The sequence below is a fragment of the Oncorhynchus mykiss genome, chromosome 18, assembly GCF_013265735.2.
Source record: "Oncorhynchus mykiss isolate Arlee chromosome 18, USDA_OmykA_1.1, whole genome shotgun sequence".
Classification (NCBI taxonomy): Eukaryota; Metazoa; Chordata; class Actinopteri; order Salmoniformes; family Salmonidae; genus Oncorhynchus; species Oncorhynchus mykiss.
Genome location: NC_048582.1, coordinates 62,629,547 through 62,648,315, shown reverse-complemented (window position 1 = coordinate 62,648,315; position 18,769 = coordinate 62,629,547). Strand labels below are relative to the sequence as shown.

Sequence of the window (18,769 nt, the reverse complement as noted above, 5' to 3'; positions counted from 1 at the left end):
ACACAATCTGTACTATCAACTGGTTATATTATATCATGGAACACACTAATATCAACTGGATATATTATATCATGGAACACAATCTGTAATATCAACTGGTTATATTATATCATGGAACACACTAATATCAACTGGTTATATTATTTTATGGAACACAATCTGTACTATCAACTGGTTATATTATATCATGGAACACAATCTGTCATATCAACTGGTTATATTATATCATGGAACACAATCTGTACTATCAACTGGTTATATTATATCATGGAACACACTAATATCAACTGGATATATTATATCATGGAACACAATCTGTAATATCAACTGGTTATATTATATCATGGAACACACTCTTCAAAAGGCAGTAACCTCAGCAGAGGTGCTTGCTTGTTTGAGACTAGGGCTGAGCAATGGCATAGTCTTGTTTTGTTCATTTACCAGACAAGACTCTCTTATTTCCTGAGCCCTTATCACAAGCATGCCATCTATTTCATAGCAAAAAAACATGATGTAACAACACAGAATCAAACATTTTTCTAAATTTTAAAAAGTTGCCAGTGTGAAGTGATGTGCGTCTGGAACAGTTATTCTCAGATTGATTATTTGAAAACGGGTCTTATTTTCAGTATAGGTCTACAGACGTTCAATTGAGTTTATTCTGCCTGTTCTTTGGATGAACAATTACTCCATATTGAACACTGTATGGTGATGAGTTACAGCCAAACCATCTGGTGAGTAGACCTACGCTTAATGATTCTGACGAAAACACTCTCTTTGTCTTTATCAAACTAATGTTTTTGCATATTTTCAGTGTGGAACCTGTCTATGTTTATTAGGGGGGGATTAGCCTAGCTAGGCAAACCAATTATACATACCACTAGCAGTTTGCAAAGTAGCTTAAGCGGAAAATAGACCGGATGCAATTATTTCGAAACCGCAGCTCATTGTCTATTTTGAATTTGTGATAAAATTGTCGTCATTTGGCAAGGAAGGTAGCTTGTGTATCTGTATCAGTTCAATTATTTTTTTAAGCCCACCGTCCCATTCTTTTTATAGTCATTCATTTCTGTAGGCATTGTGTGCGAACTTAGTGCACGTGTGTAGAGGGAGCGTTCGGAGATCGAGCGGTCGGAACGCAACAGTGAGACGCTGAGGGGAAATGGAATGTAGGGAGAATAACTGTGATACTTGCCTTGTTTTCTTTTTTTTGTCGTGCCCTGCAAATGTACATGTACAAATGGAACAATAGAGTCAAAGCAAATAAACATGGTCTTCAAGGCTAAATATTATTATTTATTTCTTTGGGGGGGGGGGGGGGGGGGGGGGGTAGACGTCCGATTATTCATACCCATCCTACCGCTGGGCTATAAGGGCATGTTACATTGTACAAATCAGCTACAGCGCCGGCGACTGACAGATATGAAAGAGTTGTGATAAACGTAAGGCAGACCAGGCAGCCTCTCGAGCATTCATTTATATTGACCTTTAAAGATCAAGATGAGTCACAAATGGCACCGTATTCCCTTTAGCCATATGGGCCCTGGTTAAACGTAGTACACTGTATAGTAAACAGGAAGCCATATGGGCCCTGGTTAAACGTAGTATACTGTATAGTAAACAGGAAGCCATATGGACCCTGGTTAAACGTAGTACACTGTATAGTAAACAGGAAGCCATATGGACCCTGGTTAAACGTAGTACACTGTATAGTAAACAGGAAGCCATATGGGCCCTGGTTAAACGTAGTACACTGTATAGTAAACAGGAAGCCATATGGACCCTGGTTAAACGTAGTACACTGTATAGTAAACAGGAAGCCATATGGACCCTGGTTAAACGTAGTACACTGTATAGTAAACAGGAAGCCATATGGGCCCTGGTTAAACGTAGTATACTGTATAGTAAACAGGAAGCCATATGGGCCCTGGATAAACGTAGTATACTGTATAGTAAACAGGAAGCCATATGGGCCCTGGTTAAACGTAGTACACTGTACTCATGACTAAGCATAACTGTAGCTAGACTAATGTCAAGGATTTCCAGATGATTCAAATCAGCCTACAAAAATACTACTTTGATCTACTCTAGAAAAACACATAAGTGCCATCAAATCTTGAAAAACGGCAATGGTTTATTACAGTGTTTCCGCCACGTAAAATATATATGGAACAATTACGAATAGCTTAATGAATAGAAAAATCTGACAACCCCATAGTAGTATACTTTATCTATTTACCTAGTCGGCTTGTTCTAAGCCAGAGAAATAAATATTCCTCAAGGCACATTCCAGTTACGAGTGCCATAGGGGAAGGAATTCCCAGAAATAAATATTCCTCAAGGCACATTCCAGTTACGAGTGCCATAGGGGAAGGAATTCCCAGAAATAAATATTCCTCAAGGCACATTCCAGTTACGAGTGCCATAGGGGAAGGAATTCCCAGAAATAAATATTCCTCAAGGCACATTCCAGTTACGAGTGCCATAGGGGAAGGAATTCCCAGAATGGAAAAAAAGCTGCAAAAGTTGGCTACATTTACTTAGTAGGCTACTCAAACGTTTACCAACCACACCGGTTTACACTTTATATGGCCTGCGTATGGTATAATAAATAAAAGCCTGAATTAATGCAATAACTAACTGATAACAGAATTGTCGAAAACAAATAGGTCTGCGTGGCTGGTAGCCTTATGTCTGCCTTGCTGCGAACAGAATGGAATTCGCAACACAACAAGTTCCTGGGTATTTAAAAACTGCATTATCTGGATTTAAAAATGTTTTTTTTTTTCCGACCGGCAATGTAATTGTTCTGAACCGCGAAAAAAAAAATTCATTCCACCCGCCAGCTGTTTGTTTTTTTGCAGCTCACCCATGGGTATCTGACCTGATGCAGGACTCTACTTATGACTAGCCCAATGGGATAACATGCAGATAGACAACCTCTTGCTTCAACCCATGTATTTATAGCCAATATGCTGCATCGCTTGGCTACAGGTGATATTGCTGATAGCATACCTGATAATATGGACCATGCATATAACATATTGGTAAAATTATTTGTTAAAATTATTTGAACATATTGGACCATATATATATATATATATATATATATATATATATATATAATTATTTTTGTTTTTATATATAACAAATAATTTTACCAATATATTATATGGCTAATTTCTGCATAAACCAGAGCAAACACCGGTTTACTTCTTTACCCCCCCTATCCCCCTTATGTGGCCCAGTAAAATGTCAGGAAATGAGAGTCTTGCTCCTCTCTTCTGTGGGATGGGTGGATGGATGGCACACAGTGGAATGAGGAACGAGAGAGCGAGGGCTGGACTCTGGTGTTGTTGACCATCTCTGTTTGTTGACCATCTCTGTTTATTGACCATCTCTGTTTATTTATCTCTGTTTATTTACAGTCAAGCCACTACTGTTTCCGATGGGAGGGCTCTATTGCGTTTCAGGATATGGGATAGCAGGATAGGAAGTGCAACAGTGTATGTATCCTCGTTTTAACACTCACGTCAAATCTCCAAAATGCATAGAATAGCAGTAGGTTAGAACCTGTGGAGTGGAGGACATGCTGGTCTATTAAGACAGAGTGTGTCAAGGCGAGCAATTATTTTTCTACGGGTCAAAAGAGACCTACAGTGTACTACAGATACCTACAGTATACTACAGATACCTACAGTGTACTACAGACCTACAGTATACTAGAGACCTACAGTATACTAGAGACCTACAGTATACTACAGAGACATACAGTATAATAGAGACCTACAGTATACTAGAGATACCTACAGTGTACTACAGAGATCTACAGTATACCACAGAGACCTACAGTATACCACAAAGACTGACAGTATACTACAGAGATCTGCAGTATACTACAGAGATCTACAGTATATCACAGCGACCTACAGTATACCAGAGACCTACAGGATTTTGCAGAGACCTACAGTATACTACAGAGACCTACAGTATACTAGAGACCTACAGTGTACTACAGAGACTTACAGTATACCACAGAGATCTACAGTATACCACAGAGACCCACAGTATACCACAGAGACCTACAGTACACTACAAAGACCTACAGTATACTACAAAGACCTAGTGTACTACAGAGACCTACAGGATACTACAGAGACCTACAGTATACCACAGAGACTGACAGTATACCACAGAGACCTACAGTATACTAGAGACCTACAGTATACTAGAGACCTACAGTATACTACAGAGACCTACAGTATACCACAAAGACTGACAGTATACCACAGAGACTGACAGTATACCAGAGACCTACAGTATACTAGAGACCTACAGTATACTAGAGACCTACAGTATACCACAAAGACTGACAGTATACTACAGAGACCTACAGTATACTACAGTACAACTGTAGGAAAACTATTAGAAGTCATTGGTGTTTGTCGACCACAACATTCTGCACATACTTCTCCAACCAACCTGGACAAATGTCAGGAATAGTTGGGCAGACAGAGGGAGTGTGTTGACCCCATATTGTATTGCTGTTCAAAGCACAGCCTGGAAAATATATCTGGACCTGGAGTAGAGACCCAGGGATGTGGCTGGCACAGTTACCGTATAACTATGTAACCGACGTTTAAGGATGAGGTCCGCCATGATAAAATAACCGCCATAACTGTTTTTATTTTGGTGGAACGAACAGTTAACTGACGACGGGAAGGCCGTGCGGTTGAGTCTGTTTCCGTAGTAACATGGACTCTTTACAACGTGATGAAACGTTGTTTCTCCTTGCTGAAACAAGCAAGTTGTTGTAGCAAACAAGTCTTTGGTTTTCTAGGCAACACCCCCTCCCTACAGCAGCAGCACATGAAGTCAGGAGTAGTGCTGTTATGGTGACTGTATTACTGGCGGTCACAAGTCATGACTGCAGTCAAAAATCCACATGACCGTGTAGTCACGGTAACTAGGCTTATCCAAAACTGCACTTTGATGCTGCTGACGGCCTGGTACTCAGCACTATTGTCAATGCAAATGTTATCGATGAGCTCATGTTGCGCAACATTTCTATAGGCTATGCAACGGTGTGAGAAAACAAGAGTTTTGATGGCCTCTATTAAAAAGAGGAGGATCCCATTAGCTTCCTATAGACTAGGCCTACTATATTTATTTCTCAACTTCCCTAATATTCAGCACATTGCTTCACTTTACAACAGGATATAGCCTACCTGTCAGAAAATGAAACATTCGCTATGGACGATTAATTAAGGCCGATTTCAAGTTTTCATAACAATCTGTAATCAGCCTTTTTGGACACCGATTATGGCTGATCAATCCACGAGGAAACTGCGTGGCAGGCTGACCACTTGTTACGTGAGTGCAGCGTCAAAAGGACCTTGTGCCTGCAAGGAGCAAAGGTATGTTGCTAGCTAGCATTAAACTTATCTTATATAAAAAAAAAATCAATCTTCACATAATTACTAGTTAACTTAGTTATATCATCAACCATGTGTAGTTAACTAGCTTGTCCTGCGTTGCATATAATCAATGCGGTGCCTGTTAATTTATCATTGAATCACAGCCTACTTCAACTTCGCAGGTGATGATTTAACAAAAGCCCATTCGTTGCACAAATGTACCTAACCATGAACATCAATGCCTTTCTTAAGATCAATACACAGAAGTATATTTTTTTAAACTTGCATATTTAGATTTTAAGAAATCCAGGTTAGCAGGCAATATTAACTAGGGAAATTGTGTGACTTCTCTTGCGTTCAGTGCCAGCAGAGTCAGGGTATATGCAACAGTTTGGGCCGCCTGGCTCATTGCAAACTGTATTTCTTCCTAGCAAAGACCGTAATTAATTTGCCAGAATTGTACATAATTATGACATAACATTGAAGGTTGTGCAATGTAACAGCGATATTTAGACTTAGGGTTGCCACCCATTCGACAACATACGGAATGGTTCTGTATTTCACTGAAAGAATAAACATTTTGTTTTATCGAAAAGTTTGTTTCCGGATTTGACCATATTAATGACCAAAGGCTTGTATTTCTGTGTGTTTATTATATTATAATGAAGTCTATGATTTGATATTTGATAGACCAGTCTGACTGAGCGGTGGTAGGCACCAGCAGGCTCGTAAGCATTCATTCAAACAGCACTTTAATGCGTTTGCAAGCAGCTCTAAGCAATGCTTGAAGCACAGCGCTGTTTATGACTTCAAGCCTATCAACTCCTGAGATTAGGCTGGCAATACTAAAGTGCCTATTAGAACATCCAATAGTCAAAGGTATAAGAAATACAAATGGTATAGAGAGAAATAGTCGACGCGTCATAATTCCTAGAATAACTACAATTTAAACATTTTAACTGAGAATATCGAAGAACTGGGAATATTGAAGAACTGGGAATATTGAAGAACTGGGAATATTGAAGAACTGGGAATATTGAACCACCAGCTTTCATATGTTCTCAAGGTCTGAGCAAGGAACTTAAACATTAGCTTTTTTGTTTTTGCATTATTTAAACCAAATTGAACATTATTTGAGACAAAATAGATGTTATGTATTATATTAAGTTAAAATAAAAGGGTTCATTGTTCATTCAGTATTTTTGTAATTGTCATTATTACAAATATATATAGAAATCGTCCGATTAATCGGTATCAGCTTTTTTTGGTCCTCCAATAATCGCTATTAGTATCGCCGTTGAAAAATCATAAATCGGTCGACCTAAAGTCCATTCTAAATCAAAACTAATTTCACACATATATTATTTAATATATGTAAAGGGGGGCTCACTGCATCTCAGTTGATACCGATTAGTCACTACAGTCCCTGGTTCAAATCCAGGCTGCATCACATCCGGCCATGATCGGGAGTCCCATAGGGCGGCGCACAATTGGCCCAGCATCGTCTGGGTTTGGCCGGAGGTAGGCCGTCATTGTAAATAATAATTTGTTCTTAAATTACTTGCCTAGTTAAATAGAGTTAAATAAATAAAATAAAAATGTAATCAAGAATAGTCTGATGGGTGACAATATTATCACTTGTGAATGATTGCAAGAAACATTGCATGCCCTTTTTCAAATCACAGTCACACACCTCATGTAGCATAGGCCTATATCTTTTGATAAGGTTTGTATCACAACTAAAGTGGCCAAATCATTTCTTAATTTTAGGCACATTAATCCACTTTACAGGGGGTATAGAGCCTAACTGGCATACATAAGCAGCATGTGATTTTCATGTTTGGGGAAAATCATTTTCACCATAAAAATTCACCTTTATAATAAAGCATTACATGCATAATTGCATTTGCAGTCACTTTTGAGAACAGTATTTTCCCGCTAATTGATTGCATTTTGGAACATTCGTTCTATTAGGTTTACTGCAGTGTGTACAGTTCTGCGCTTATACTGTGAAGAAATAGCCTAATAGTTTATCAACATTAAGCTAAACGTTCTGATCTGTTGCATCAGCCTCAATGCTTTAAAAAATGTTTTTGTTGATGCTAGTGGTTGTATTCATTTGAGATCCATCACATCCCACAACGGTCCCAGAGTATGTTTGGAATACTCCTTTCTCGCCCAGAAGGACAACTTGATCAATAGAATAGATCAACTTTTGTATAGTAGATTGACATAGGCTAGTGTTTTTGCGGTTTGTTAGGCCTACTCATCTTGTTGGCTGATGAAATATGAAAATGTCTAACATCTTCAATATGCGCCTCGGAATTCAATAAGAAGGAAGCAGTTGCATCCCCGTTGTGTCGGTCTTCACTTGTAGACTAATTCAGAGCTAAGATGCCTGTGAGAAGGACCCAATCACATGACGGGCATTGGCTAATAAGAATTGAGATATCTGAGAGAGCAATGTGAGTGAGAGCTGCTTCAGAGCACGGCAATTGGCAACCGAGAGAAGGGAATTCAAATTATTATATTCAGCCGAAGGGTACAATGGCCACAAGGCATGGATTTTTTTAGAGGGCATTAATGCCACACAAGGGGAATGCCACCGGGGAAAATCGAGGTCTTATCAAGTGCTTGTCAAATTGTGAATGAGAGACTGATGAAGTGTGTACAGCCTGCGCTTCCATGCAACTTTTTTTCAAATCAGTCGCATCATGCAGCCTTAGTATTGTATTAAAAATCTAAATATATAGCCCAACGTTTGTAGAACAACTAAAGTTGCATAAATAACTCTAAATTAAGCATGTAGGAGGAACTGTTTCTTTGTTAACTACTCAACACAGAATAGACGCATGTGTGCACTCCCTCTGTAATCATTTGGAGAAAATGTCCTTTCTATTTTATTCAGCTATGTTCAATTGTATTCTTAATACTATAAAATAATGCTACAGAATTCTAAGCAAATTTTGTCTGCTAAATGAACTATTGTAGCCCACAGCCATATGGCATAGTCAGATCAGGACCTAACATAACGACAACTCAGAGTCAACTATTCTGTTATTCTGAAATAGACTACATTTTCTTAATATCATGTTTCTTTAGACCTGTCTAAAATAAATTATGGATTTATTGTGAGGGTGTAGGCTAAGTTACATGGATTTATTAGACTTTTTAAAATGTAGATGTTCCAAAGGTCTGCATCAGTAGGTTGTAGGCTATGCATGAACGCCAGGAGATGATGAATGTGTTTATGTTAATTAACGGTCAATACCATGAGAATGGCAGTTTTTGCTTAACAATCACCGACTGACAAAGTACCATGATCGTCAAAGCCCTACCCAGGGATACACTCTCCACTGATCCAGACAGCATGACAGTCAGACTCACCCCTGATCCAGACAGACAGCATGAATGAGACTCACCCCTGATTCAGACAGACAGGCAGCAAGACAGTGAGACTCACCCCTAATCCAGACAGACAGACAGCATGACAGTGAGACTCACCCCTGATCCACAGACAGACAGCATGACAGTCAGACTCACCCCTGATCCAGACAGCATTACAGTCAGACTCACCCCTAAACCAGGCAGAAAGGCAGCATGACAGTGAGACTCACCCCTGATCCACAGACAGACAGCATGACGGTCAGACTCACCCCTGATCCAGACAGCATTACAGTCAGACTCACCCCTAAACCAGGCAGAAAGGCAGCATGACAGTGAGACTCACCCCTGATCCACAGACAGACAGCATGACAGTCAGACACCCCTAAACCAGGCAGAAAGGCAGCATGAGTCAGACTCACCCCTGATCCACAGACAGACAGCATGACAGTCAGACTCACCCCTGATCCACAGACAGACAGGCAGCATGAGTCAGACTCACCCCTGATCCACAGACAGACAGGCAGCATGACAGTGAGGCTGGGGCTGGGTGGTCTTTGCCTTCCAGTGGAACAGAAGTTCTGAGAAGCCAGCCAGGCAGCTAGCTAAAGATAGACTCTGATTCCGGACACATACAGTACAGGTCTCAAGTATCCTCTGGGTTTCTGACTGACCACCTGAGCCTTCTTGTATGGCCTTTCACTGTCTCAAATAGCCGATACACTGACTATGGGTGAGCTGTACTATACAGTCCCCAACTAGGCTAAGTAATGACTATTGTCTTTCCACTACAGCCGGAAGACACTTTGCAATGGTCTACCATGGTAAAAAAAACAGATGTGCCTATATACTATAAGCTTTCTCTGGTGGTGCCTCCTGTAAATGTAAAAAACAGATCTGACTGCCAAACTGTAACTTGTTTTCTATTTACCTTCAGAGGGAGTTGACCTACAGGCTGTGTGCTGCATTTGTGACCGCTAAAAAAAGCAACGAGAAATGCTAGCGGGGGTATATCTCTCCTCACCAGTTACCCAGGCTACTCTGTGGCCCCTGAGGTGCTCTGCTTAGATCCCAATCCCCTGGATGGAAGAGAATAGCTGGCAGTCTGCTTGCTTTGTTTGTTTTCCTCTTCCGGTCCTTCATCCTGCCTGCTAAGGCCACTGCAGTCCGGGCTAGGGGAGTGTTCACTGGGGCAGTGGTTCCCAACTCCAGTCCCCCAGTACCTCCAACGGCACACATTTCTGTTGTGTCCCTGGACAAGCACACCACAGCTAAATATTTTGCAACGGGAAACAAAACATCTGTGATCTTATTACACAATTTCAGGTATTATCTCCCTGTTAAACTAGTACCTCCGTGTTTAAAAAAAAAAAATATATATATATATATATATATATTCTCCCGACTGAACATGACCAGCCTCCACAGCCCTCCACTCCCAGTCCCCGTAAGGCTATGGACATAGTAGTGCCCTATGTAAGGAATAGGGGTCCATCTGGGACAGCCAGAGAGAGAACACTGGGACCTTTAGCTTGAGGCCTAACATAGTCAGCCCATAGAGTGTAGGGTAGTGTAGACGACTGTAGTAGTTGGGTTGAATTTAGGTCCCCCACCTACATTTGCTACATTTTTAGCCCCTTTCAAAATAACCCAGTCATGGAAAAGGACCTGGAGGTAGTTAGGTTTGTCTATGTTCATCGACGTAGATTAAATGTGTACAGGATTAACATACTGTATTAATCGAAACCAGGGGTGGGCAACTCCAGTCCTTGTGGGCCTGATTGGTGTCACACTTTTGCCCAGCGAACACACATGACTCCAATAACAAACTAATCATGATCTTCAGTTTAGAATGCAATTCGTTTAAACCAGCTGTGTTTGCTAGGGATGGGGGAGATGTGGGGGGGAGATGTGACACCACTCCGAGGACTGGAGTTGCCCATCCCTGATCTAAACCACAACATAATGCCTAACAGAGAAGTTCAGACCAGGGACATGTGGAACCATTTTTATTTAAAAAATATTTAGACAATGATTTGAATGGAAAGAGGCGTACCAACATCCCCACAATGCTTAGAAACACACCACAGGACCACACACATAAATCAGACATATTTGTAAGTAATGTAACATTCTCCTCGCCACCAGTGAAAGGTGATGCTTTGACTTAAGGTCATATCGTATTAGTAGCATGACTGTGCGTGTTAAATGCATTATGAATGGCTGAACAACACCTGATCTCCCAGACACTGCAGACGACAAGGCCTACGTCCAAAATAGCACCCTTTTCCCTACATACTATCCTAATTCTGACCAGAGCCTTATGGGTCCTGGTCAAAAGTAGTGCACTACATAGGGAATAGGGTGCCATTAAGGATGCAGGTCTAGGTCTGAATTTAACAGTACGCCCCTGTCTACGCCCCAATAGTTGCGTGTGACGTCATCAACTGTGCAGTCAGGCACCAGATTATAGGTATAGCAATGTAAAATACCTATCCAGGCTTTGTAAGAGCTGGCATGCTTCAGCAATGTCTGTCTAGGGTTGCAAAATTCCGTGAACTTTCAATAAATTACCTGGTTTTCCAGAAATCCTGGTTGGAGGATTCCGGATTTCCTGCTTATTCCCTCCTGATTACGAAATGGGATTTCGGGAATATTGAGGAATTTATTGAAAGTTCCCAGGATTTTGCACCCAGAAGTCTTGGCAGAGGAACATACCCATTAACTTAAAATGACAGTTCAGTGAGCGCCAACATAGCAATCAGAGGCATCCTTGACATTAGTAATTCAACATAATACTGCTAGGCTATCCCAGGGAACACTGCAGTTATAATAGAGGACGATCACACACACACACACTTACATAGAGACTGAAAACAGTTGATGTTGTTTTCAATCAGATATGTCCATCCATCCTCACAGAGAGAGTTCAAAGAGTTATGAGTGCACACCGTTATGAAGCACAACACACGCTGTAATCTGAGGGAACCTGGAGTCAATTCAACTGGGAGTGAACTGCACCATGCTGCCTGTCGACCAGTGGAATTAATACACCAGATTAAGCTGTCATTTAAACTTCTGACCCAACATTTTTATTATTAAAAAAATTAAAATGTGTTTGAAATGGGCACACACACACTCTGTAATTATGGTTTATGGATCTGAGGCTGGAACTGGAATACCTTTGTTTGAGAAACATGTTCTTTATCACCACCACACTTAGATCATCAGTTTAAAAAACAACAACAAATCACATAATAGCCACAGCTGCATCACAGCACATCAACTCCTCTCTCACACACACACTATGAAACTGCTGCCTCTGAGTAGAGGAAAAAGGCGTTTTCCTCCAGAATCCTGAGGGACGGTGTGTGTGGGGGGGGCAGCCAAGCTAGGCTACATCCTGGCCAATCTAAAGCAGAATGCAGCAGTACAACTGGAGAACATTGTTGCATTGTCCTTCCTGTCACAGCTGCTGCTTTAGACACAGCTCCTCTTCCTCTGTAGCTAAAACAACACTAGGCAGCTCCTCTTCCTCTGTAGCTAAAACAACACTAGGCAGCTCCTCTTCCTCTGTCGCTAAAACAACACTAGGCAGCTCCTCTTCCTCTGTTGCTAAAACAACACTAGGCAGCTCCTCTTCCTCTGTCGCTAAAACATCACTAGGCTGCTCCTCTTCCTCTGTAGCTAAAACAACACTAGGCAGCTCCTCTTCCTCTGTAGCTAAAACAACACTAGGCAGCTCCTCTTCCTCTAAAACAACAGTAGGCAGAATAAGTTGGGAGGATGTAGAATAGAGCCTGTGAATAGAACTTGCCTGAGGTGGCTATAAGCAAGGTTAGGCCTAGGCCTACTCAGTGGAAAATGTAACCTGCTCACACACTCACGGACGGACGGACAGAGAGGCCTCTGGGAGTCTTATCAATAAATTCAATTAATCAAGCAATTTATGACTCCAATCAATGCCTTTATGTTTCATTTAATTCCCCTTACCACTGCCAGCCCATTAGATTACAAACTGTCAAGTGTTTGTGTCATCATTAAGAAGTCTGTCTAAATCTGCCTTCCTGGCTCTGAAAGTGTACTTTAAAAGTGGTGGATCTGGGCCTGTACTTTAGTGTCTCAGAGTGGGAGTTCTGATCTAGGATCTGTATTGCCTTTTAGATAATAATAATGCAGGTTATTATGGACAGGGAGAACCTGATCCCAGATCAGCACTCCTACTCTGAGACACTTGGTAAATACAGGCCCTAAGTGCAACACTGTCCCACCTTCTCACTCGATACAAAAGTTTCTCGTAAGTCTCAAGCAGACAAGTAGATATTTGGAATGTCCTTGAAAAACATTGGGAATGGATACTCAACAACATGAACACAATATTATGGCGGCCTTTCAACAACTTCAGATATTGAGTCATACATGTATAATTTAAAAGTTGTAACTTGGACAATATGTGATTACACTGTATCTTTACCCTCAGAACTTGTTCTCAACTGGCCTACCTGGTTAAATAAAGGTGAAATAAAAAAATAAAAGAACTCACTGGTCCTAAAAATACAGGACTTCGGTGTAATTTAATTTCCAGAGCCTCGGGTTTACAGTAGTATAAACAGTAACAACAACAACAAGAAATGCCACGCCAATATCCAAATGTAATAAGCTTCACAAGGGTGTAATTAACAACCCAAATCTTCAGGAAACATCCATAAGCTTGGTTACCTAGCTACAACATACAAACGATATATTTCAGAAAGGTATAATCTGAATACACAGACAATCATGGAATACAAAATAGACATCAACTACGGGAATTTACGAATGAAGACTTTGAGCATATTGGGGGACATTGTTTCTATATATATACACACACACACACAACAATTTGTGGAGATTCCGATTAACATACTTTCCTAAAGATTTAATGAATGACGACCAGAATATCATTTCTAAATTGAATGGGCTACATGCGTGATATGCTTTCGTTATAGCGATGAAGTATCAATTGATAGACAACACAATGATTGAGAACGACATATTATCTAGACATCTTCAACAGAAAGATAGGTGATAAGGAAAACAACTTGTAATTTTATGGGAGGAAACGTCAATGTGTAAGCAAAGCAGACGCTCCATCACACACACTTCGCCTGGAAGTCGCCTACATTATACATCAGGATATAATATAAGGAACATAACCGTACTCACTTTGGCCTATCCAATTCGCGTGTCGGGCAATTCACTTTAGTTTACCGGTGTAATTCCTCGTTTATATGAGTTTTAAATCCTTCAAAAACTGAAGTTGCTTAGTGGTTCGTGCGCTCTCCTTTCTCTGCCCACCACTCCAGTCTCGCCTACTACGCCTAGTTCTGTACTTCCCATCCTGAGCAGAGCATTCCAATATGGCTGACACGCTGAAACAAGGTCAGTGCTATCCGGGATCCTTGGGACGTGCTCACCCGAAACCCTAACCTTAACTCATACCCGTAGCCTAACCTTAATCATAACCCTTATATAACCTTAACCATTTTAAACGTCAACTTCAATGGGGTTGGAAGGTCTCGAGGATTTCAGAGAGCACAGACCCAGGTTCAACTGGCCCACAGTTGAAGCAACTACACTCCCAACTACACAAACTGTAGCAGCCAATGATGACACACTCAGACAACATTCATACTGACAAACCTCAAGTCCCTCTTTGAAACATTATTCTACTTCAAATGTTTCGTGTTTCAAGTCAAGGTGATACATTGTGTGGTGCCCATGCACTAATTGTGTGACATGTGACATCAAAGGCTACAATGTAAGGTTCTAAAACTTCAAAAAAGGGTACACCTGAAGTCACTGTGTAGTCTGATGTGAATTTCTTTCGGACAATATTGCAAATGACCTTCTGCACCGTGTGCTAATAATGTAATAATTATCTTATGTACTGTACGATTTTAAACATAGCTGTGTGTGTGACAATAAAACATCTCTTGATGTTACTTAATTTTATTTTTATAGGTCAGTTTAATTTTGTTCATATTTAATTATGTCATTTGTGAGGTTGCGTGTATTTATAGTCAGTGCATTCGGAAATCTACACACAATACCCCATAATGACAAAGCAAAAACTGGTTTTTAGACATTTTTGCAAGTGTATAAAAAATTATCAACAGAAATATCTTATTTACATAAGTATTCAGACCCTTTGCTATGAGACTCGAAATTGAGCTCAGGTGCATCCTGTTTCCATTGATCATCCTTGAGATTTTCTACAACTTGATTGGAGTCCACCTGTGGTAAATTCAATTGATTGGACATAATATATAAGGTCCCACAGTTGACAGTGCATGTCAGAGCAAAAACCAAGCCATGAGGTCGAAGGAATTGTCCGTAGAGCTCTGAGACAGGACTATGGTGAGGAAAAGATCTGAGGAAGGGTACCAAAACATTTCTGCAGCATTAAAGAACACAATGGCCTCCATCATTCTTAAATGGAAGAGTTTGGAACCACCAAGACCCTTCCTAGAGCTGGCCGCCCGACCAAACTGAGCAATCGGGAGAGAAGTGCCTTGTTCAGGGAGGTGACCAAAAACCTGATGGTCACTCTGACAGAGCTCCAGAGTTCCTCTGCAGAGATGAGAGAACCTTCCAGAAGGACAACCATCTCTGCAGCACTCCACCAATCAGGCCTTTATGGTAGAGTGGCCAGACGGAAGCCACTCCTCGGTAAAAGGCACATGACAGTCCGCATGGAGTTTGCCAAAAGGCACCTAAAGGACTTTTGGACTTTTTGACCATGAAAAACAAGATTCTCTGGTCTGATGAAACCAAGATTGAACCCTTTGGCCTGAATGCCAAGTATCATGTCTGGAGGAAACCTGGCACCATTCCTACGGTGAAGCATGGTTGTGGCAGCATCATGCTGTGGGGATTTTTGTCAGCGGGAGGGACTGGGACACTAGTCAGGATTGAGGGAAAGATGAACGGAGCAAAGTACAGAGAGATCCTTGATGACAACCTGCTCCGGACCTCAGACTGGGGTGAAGATTCACCTTCCAAAAGGACAACGACCCTAAGCACACAGCGAAAACACCACAGGAGTGGCTTCGGGACAAGTCTCTGAATGTCCTTGAGTAGCCCAGCCAGAGCCCGGACTTGAACCCATTTGATAATCTCTGGAGAGACCTGAAAATAGCTGTGATGTGACACTCCCCATCCAACCTGACAGAGCTTGAAAGAATCTGCAGAGAATAACGGGAAAATCCTCAAATACAGGTGTGCCAAGTTTGTAGCGTCATACCCAAGAAGACTCAAGGCTGTAATCGCTGTCAAAGGTGCTTCAACAAAGTACTGAGTAAAGGGTCTGAATATTATGTAAATGTGATATCTGTTTTTATTTGTAATGCATTTTTTTAAATTAATTGACCTGTTTTTGCTTGGTCATTATGGGGTATTTTGTGTGTGTGTGTGTGTGTGTGTGTGTGTGTGTGTGTGTGTGTGTGTGTGTGTGTGTGTGTGTGTGTGTGTGTGTGTGTGTGTGTAGATTTGAGGGGGAAACAACTATTTAATTAATTAGAGAAAATAAGGTTGCAACATAACAAAATGTGGGAAAAATCTAGTGGTCTGAATACTTTCAAAATGCACTGTATATTTGACTGAATGACCAAGGCCGTTGTCATACTACTTGTAGCTGTCTACACTCCTTCCATTGGGATCCAAGTCTTTGCACACACTACCAGTTTGATGTTCCATCTCTAGTAGTAGGAGTTGCCCATAAAGTCGCTTAGCCTACAGATCTGGGGTCACATTTCCCCACTCCAACCCTACCATCAGAATATAACATGATCTGTGCTTTGGGAAGAACACTGTGGGCATGCCGTGGAGTCAAGTTACCCGGAGACAATGTGTCAACGAAAAGGGCTACCATTTAGTGATTGCATCACCCCTGTACCCCAACACCCCAGTACTACCCCACCCAGGAACCACTCCAACACCACCCCAACCCTTCCCCCACATCAGAGGGGTGCAAGGCAAGGAGCACCTGTTCACTGGTAACCTGACGCTCCCTCTGATTCTCCGTTCTGGAAATCACAACCTTGGGGGTTTTGTTGTATTGCCACCGTAAAAAGAAAGTGTATGACTGGTATCTTGTCATTACAGTAGTGATTCAATGCTTATCGTCAGTCCTAAATGTGGGATGTGGTCCTCTGTAGCTCAGTTGGTGTAGCATGGTGCTTGTAACATCAGGATAGTGGGTTTGATTCCTGGGACTACCTATATGCTAAAAATGTATGACTATAAGTCCCTTTAGATAAATAACATAAACTCAGCAAAAAAATAAACGTCCTCTCAATGTCAACTGCGTTTATTTTCAGAAAACTTAACATGTGTAAATATTTGTATGAACATAACAAGATTCAACAACTGAGACATGAACTGAACAAGTTCCACAGACATGTGTCTAACATAAATGGAATAATGTGTCCCTGAACAAAGGGGGGGGGGGGGGGAGTCAAAATCAAAAGTAACAGTCAGTATCTGGTGTGGCCACCAGCTGCATTAAGTACTACAGTGCATCTCCCCTCATAGACTGCATCAGATTTGCCAGTTCTTGCTGTGAGATGTTACCCCACTCTTCCACCAAGGCACCTGCAAGTTTACTGACATTTCTAGGGGGAATGGCCCTAGCCCTCACACTCCGATCCAACAGGTCCCAGACGTGCTCAATGGGATTGAGATCCGGGCTCTTCGCTGGCCATGGCAGAACACTGACTTGCAGGAAATCACACACAGAACGAGCAGTATGCCTGGTGGCATTATCATGCTGGAGGGTCATGTCAGGATGAGCCTGCAGGAAGGGTACCACATGAGGGAGGAGGATGTCTTCCCTGTAACGCACAGCTTTGTGATTGCCTGCAATGACAACAAGCTCAGTCCGATGATGCTGTGACACACCGCCCTGGACCCTCCACCTCCAAATCGATCCCGCTTCAGAGTACAGGCCTCTGTGTAACGCTCATTCCTTCAACGATAAACGTGAATCCGACCATCAGCCCTGGTGAGACAAAACCGCGACTTGTCAGTGAAGACCACTTTTTTCCAGTCTTGTCTGTTCCAGCGACGATGGGTTTGTGCCCATAGGCAACGTTGTTGCCGGTGATGTCTGGTGAGGACCTGCCTTACAACAGGCCTACAAGCCTATTGCTGACAGTCTGAGCACTGATGGAGGGATTGTGCGTTCCTGGTGTAACTCGGGCAGTTGTTGTTGCCATCCAGTACCTGTACCGCAGGTGTGATGTTCGGCTGTACCGATCCTGTGCATGTATTGTTACACGTGGTCTGCCACTGCGAGGATGATCAGCTGTCCATTCTGTCTCCCTGTAGCGATGTCTTAGGCGTCTCGCAGTACGGACATTGCAATTTATTGTCACGGTCACATCTGCAGTCCTCGTGCCTCCTTGGAGCATGCCTAAGGCACGTTCACGCAGATGAGCAGGGACCCTGGGCATCTTTCTTGTCGTGTTTTTCAGAGTCAGTAGAAAGGCCTCTTTAGTGTCCTACGTTTTCATAACTGTGACCTTAATTGCCTACCGTCTGTAAGCTGTTAGTGTCTTAACAACCGTTCCACAGGTGCATGTTCATTAATTGTTTATGGTTCATTGAACAAGCATTGGGAAACAGTGTTTAAACCCTTTACAATGAAGATCTGTGAAGTTATTTGGATTTTTACGAATTATCTTTGAAAGACAGGGTCTTGAAAAGAGACGTTTCTTTTTTTGCTGAGTTTATATTATTATGCATTATGTGCTCTAACTATGGTACCTATCCAATATAGGGAAACATAATGTTACCACAGCCCACACCATATCGTGTGTACTACAGTATTTCTGATGGTGGGGACTCTTGATAAAGAGAAACTCAATGCAAGTTCAATACAATGACTGATACCCACCGTTGCCTGAACTATGCACAGATCACAGTTA

At 41.7% G+C, this 18,769-nt stretch overlaps 1 protein-coding gene across 2 annotated transcripts in view; it reads right to left on the bottom strand.

Annotated features, from left to right (window-relative positions):
- Positions 1-14,269, bottom strand: part of LOC110496881 (focal adhesion kinase 1) — a 235,348-nt gene extending 221,079 nt beyond the window's left edge. For both annotated transcript variants that reach the window (XM_036953483.1, XM_036953484.1), the window contains exon 1: positions 14,007-14,269. The gene's annotated coding sequence lies outside the window, so the exon portion shown is untranslated. The remainder of the gene's footprint in view (positions 1-14,006) is intronic.
- Between the last annotated feature and the right edge of the window lie 4,500 nt (positions 14,270-18,769).